The sequence below is a fragment of the Lygodium microphyllum genome, chromosome 30 (assembly GCF_053477565.2).
Source record: "Lygodium microphyllum isolate KBCC chromosome 30, Lygodium_microphyllum_v1.1.10, whole genome shotgun sequence".
Taxonomy (NCBI): Eukaryota; Viridiplantae; Streptophyta; class Polypodiopsida; order Schizaeales; family Lygodiaceae; genus Lygodium; species Lygodium microphyllum.
The window spans coordinates 85,211,856-85,217,496 of NC_141164.1; the positions used below are offsets into that span (position 1 = coordinate 85,211,856).

The window sequence follows — 5,641 nt, forward strand, 5'->3', positions numbered from 1 at the left end:
GCTACAAAAGACATAAATAGTTTGACACTCTGTCCTAACCTTAATTTCATACGAGTGTACTCTAAACTCATAAGCGTTTGTTAATTTAAATGTGTATTTTGTGGAATCACCCATTGTGGAGTCAACCATGTGCACATTAAATTACTATGATGCTCGAGAAGGACAGGCATCCCCGTCAACTTGTCGCACAAGGAATCCACCTTGTGTATGAGCCCCGAAAATAAATATAGTTTTACGGATTCCACCACAAAACCTTATGGAATCTACTGTGGTCTCATGGAATCCACCGTGGAATATACCTCCTCGCATCACATGCTCGATTACTTGTAAGTGATACACAAATCAAATATGCATTACAATGTGATTGGTGCCAAAAGAGTTCTCTTACTACATATGGTTATAAAAAACTGAAGGCACTCCACAATATTATTTTCCTTTGATGTATAATCAACATGATGCTTTTCTTTCATCCATACTAATACTATGGGTATGTGGAAAATTTGAGTATTGTTTTTTTAGCACAATGATTTAAAGGACAATATTTTAAATAGTCTTGAGTCTCACCTTAAAAGAGTCAAATGTTGAATGTCTAAGTATGATAGATATAGACTTGAGCTAAGTGTTACATTGGTCCTCTAGGCAAGGTTGCAGTTTCTTGAATGGAAATGTTATTTAAGGCACATTGTGAAGTTATACCAACATCAGGGAGGTTGCATCTTGCAAAAAACTTTACTAGGATTGAACTATATTACATCTACAAGCAATTTATGCTTCAAAATTTAGACAAGTTTGTTAGCTATCCACATTTCACTAGATTGTGAAAGTCATTCTTTAGCAATGTATCAATCCCAAGGAAAGTTAGAATGGGAGAATATCTCAGAGTATATAGCATCCGTTGAAATTTAAAAGCTCAAGGAAAAAATGCAAGAGATTATGAGGAGCTTCTGATGGCAAAGGAAGCACTACAAATTCATTGGGAAGAGCAATCAATAGAGAGAAAAAAGGCCATGCAACATAAGCATACGTGTTTTGCTATACCAAAAAGAGATATTGGACCTACATTGATGGTATAGACTAGAAGAAATCATACTTACCTCCTTTCTTCATCTTCTAAAGGATGTGAGTAAAGAAACTCTAGTTCAAATGAATTTAATGGCATGCCTTGTGTACCATGGAAGAGTTCATTCTAGAGTATTCTTTACTTATCCAAATGTTCATAATGATCCTAACATTATGATCACAATTTTGAACATTCTACTCTTTGGCTGGAAGGGTGCTTTACCACCTGTTCTTTATTTGCAGTTTTGGATAACATAATAGAGAACAAAAATCAAACGCTTCTGGGCTACCTCAACATTCTTGTACACATGTGGATATTTCAAAAAGTAAAAGTGAAAATTTTTATGGTGGTTAATACACATGATCATATTGATCAAATTTTCAGCACATTTGCTAACTGAACATCTCGACATATTGCTTTTAGCTTGCCCAAAATAATATGTATTATATAGGATGCTCATACACCAAAACCAGTTGTCAAACTTTTTGCACATGGATCAAAGGAGAAAAAGGTAAAATCTTTGCACAAGTTAAATAACCTTAGCTTTTAGCATGAATTTCTAATAAAGAGGAAAAAGGAAGGTGGTAGATTGCATCTATATAGAAAGCCAATCTCTTTTAGTAACGAGTGATTGCCTTCAAGGGGACTTAGATTCTTGAGATATATCCTAGATACTATAATGCCTAAAGTAAAATAAAACCCTTGGATTCCATCAAAGAAGGAAAGGAAGGATCCAAGAAGAGACAAGATATCGACTACGCCAAATGTATATAAGAACGAAGGCAATTAATTAAGAAAGCAACAAAGTATGCAAGCACATTGGATGGGACCTAGTGGGATGATTTTTTCCAAGACAAAGATAAAATACTTACAAAAATATAAAATGATGATTGGCATCCAAAAAAACCTTTTGCATAGAGTAAAAGTTTGAGCACTATAAATCCTCTTACAAGGAACAACGTACAAATGTCAAAGGAGATCCAAAAGTCCTTACATCCTAAGGAGCAAGAATTGTATACTGGTAATAGAAGATCTAGAACAACAACTGAGAAGCTACAAGAAATATGGCAGGGTGATATTAATGATATTAAGGTGGGCTCATTTGTGGCAACATTGGTTGAGGATAATGAGATGGGTCATCCATTTTGGATAGGAAAAGTTTTGGAAGTTAAGAAGGATGATACTTTAGGTAAGATATGCTCCATAGAATTACACTAGTTTAAAACAAAGCATAAGTATGCACTTGCTGGTAAATACACACTAGCCATGAACACTACAAAAAATCCTACAACAAAAAGAAAGCAAGCAAATTCAAGCCAATGCACAAGCATATTAAAACTTGATAAGATGGATAAATTACTATATTATGATCTTTTCCTTACAACAATTGGATATCCCAAGAAGTCAGTCGTTGCAATTTTCAAAGAGAAAGTTCTTGGTTTGTAGAAAGATGATGATGATGCCGATATAATGATGAGCCTAGAAAAACAAGATGTACTAGAAGAAAAGCCAAAAACTTGGAAAAGCAAAGTCTGCATTTAGAAAAAAGTAATGCTCTTGTTGATAGTAGAGAAGAGGATGCATAATCTAGCTCAAAAGGTGTATGGATAGAAGCTAATGATAGTGATGGTCAATACAAGAGGAAGATGAAGAAGAGTGAATGCCTTACAAAAATAAAATTAATAAAAAATTTAAAATCTCTTGTTATTGAAATATCTATCATTTTTTCAATTAGTATAAATTTAGTAAATGTTTTAAAATCTCGCCAACATGTATATGTGGAGTCTTAGTGAATAGTAAGTTTTACATGATGGATAAAATTTGTATACTTCTCTTATGGTCCCCTTTTAGTTTTTCTTTCAAAATATAGATACCTTTCAAGGTGACAAATATGATACTATTAAAAAAATTTACTCAATTTTATATCAATTTTTCAAAAGATTTACTAAAAAATGTTTGATTTTGAATAATAATATGAAAAAATGGTAGTTGTTTAGGGAGTCTTTGAAAATATTTCAAATGTATCTCCCAAGATGAAATACTACCCAAAAGGTTTGTAAGTGTGTTTGTAGTGGATCTTATGCTATATGAAGGGAATTCGCATGGGAAAGAGTTAGTTTGCAAAGTGTAGAGTAGTTATATTATAAAGTATGTCAACAATGATGAGACACAAACTAAATGGTTGAATAAACCTCATTCCTGTAACTCAAATTTTTTCCACCAAAGAAATACTCAAGTAACAAGTATGTTTGGTATAATAGTCCAATCTCACTCTAATAAAACTTTAACAATGGGTTCAACTATTCAAACCAAATGTGTTGAAGTGCTTATCCACTATTTACAACAAATTTGAAATATGGTCTCAATTGTTCAAATCTTCAATAATCATCAATTCTCAGGATAGTCACTAATAATGTGTTGAAGTGCTTATCCACTATTTACAACAAATTTGAAGTATGATTTCAATCGTTCAAATCTTCAACGATCATCAACAAATTTAAAGTATGGTTTCAATTGTTCAAATCTTCAACGATCATCGATTCTGAGAATTCTAAGTATGCAGCTTGTGTATACTTTTGAGGATTATGCATCGATCACAATGTGTGGTGCTGTCTTCTTGATGCAGTGTTCACCTTTGACTATTCAATATTTATTGTCATGTCTGATATCATTTGCGCTTTATATTGACGTCCCATATACACGGTAGGGCACTCATGAATGTGGAAGTTACCAGCATGTCTGTACAAAGGGCCATAAAAATCGTTGACTCGTGAGATTCAGAACGTGCGTGGAAAGCTTAAAATATGTACATGGAAGTCCACAAAGTACTGCTGTTGGCATTTAAGGCTGCAGCACCGGCGAGGACAGATCATTTACGTATCGATCCTTATACTGGCTGCAGGTGCTGATGGCACTGGTTTTGACGATGTGCTGCGACGCTGCCCGAGGTAGCCGCCGTAGATGTAGGAGCAGAAGCCCCAGAAGGAGAGGGCGAGGGCGATGCCCTTGAGGGCGTCGAAGTGGTCGCCGAAGAAGACGAGGGCGAGGAGGGGGAGGGCCGGGATCATGGCTGTCATGAGCACGCAGGACATGAGGGACGACGCCGCAAATATCACCCCCACGCCGCCGACGAAGTAGAGCTGCCAGCCCACAGCGGACCACAGCAGGGTCATGGCGTCTTCGTCGGCCCCAGGTCGAAAGCGTGCATCGCCTCGCGATGGATGGCTTTGAGATCTCCTGCGGTCCACATCCCGATCAGCGACACCATGGAGGCCACGATGGAGATGGCCACCTGCAGCAGAACATGCAATCTCGTTCTCTCAGTCGACTTAAGTTAAAGCGTCTCTCACTCACTTGCGAGGTAGCTTATATGCTAACCTAGTTAAACCGTCAACAACAAACGCTACGTACCTGGACCTCCATCACCACCACGAAGCTGCGCTGTGCCTGCCGGCCTCCTACTACGCCTTTCACGTACAGCAGCTCGATCAGCGGCAGCAGCAACGCAAACAGGGCCGACGCCGCAATGGTCGTTACGAACCCGACCACCTACTGCACTTCCGTCACGCCCTGTGGCTGGTCCATCGGCCCCGCGCTCATCCCCATGAGCACCGTCCCGGCCGTGATGCACACGACGCAGTTCACCACGGACGCCATCACGCGCTGCCGCACCAGCGCCACCGTGAACAACACATTGAACGCCAGCTGAGTCGACGACACGATCGAGTTGGTGCTGACCGGCAGGTACGACAGGCCCCAGGAGTAGAGCAGGTTGTCGAAGGCCGTCATGCAGCCTAGGGCCGCATAGATCATCGCCAGCTTCGGCGTCAGCGGGGTCGGCCTTACCCCCTGGCACTTGTAGCACACCAGCAGGACCAAGGCGATTACCGGCCAGCCCGTGCTCTCTATCCAGGTGTATAGCCACCTCCGTGTGCCCCCGTGCGCGAAGTAGAGCCGCCCCAGCAGCGTGCCCGAGGACAGGCCCAGCACTAGCGCTATGCTGCTCACTGTCATCAGCGCCCAGAAGCCTATACCTTTCCCGAACAGTACTGTCCTGCATCTCCAGCTCGTCGACCGTGGATCCTCTAACGGAGCGCTGCCGCTCATCCCTCTTTCGCAATTGTCTTCTGCAGTTTGATACCACCAATTGTCAAATACGAGAAAGAAGCCGCGGTGCCAAGAATCAATCTTGTTGCCAGACATTAATCAAAGAAGATAACACAGTGGCAACGCTCAAATAGCCGCTCCCACCAAATCACATTAACATGAACCGACAGCATAACGGCGCACAAGAATATTCTAACGGCATCTAGTACCCTGAGTTATATTTTCTTTTTCAGCTGTGGCCACTGGCACGATAGCTTATATTTCTGTCAGTGCAAGCAACAGTCTTATTAATAGAAGCGCACAACATAAAATTAACTACGGACAAGCATATCATGAATAATAAGAGAGCTGATCAGGGTATACAGTGCCCGTCTGGTCTCTTACCACGCTGCTCTAGCTGAGAGAGGGAGTGGGACTTTAGGACTGGAAGCGGGAGAAATGGAAGAAAATTGAGAGCGAGAAAAGCTTCCAAGT

At 40.4% G+C, this 5,641-nt stretch overlaps 1 pseudogene; it reads right to left on the bottom strand.

Annotated features, from left to right (window-relative positions):
- Nucleotides 1–3,933: 3,933 nt before the first annotated feature.
- Nucleotides 3,934–5,263, bottom strand: LOC148010067 (purine permease 3 pseudogene; annotated as a pseudogene).
- Nucleotides 5,264–5,641: the final 378 nt, after the last annotated feature.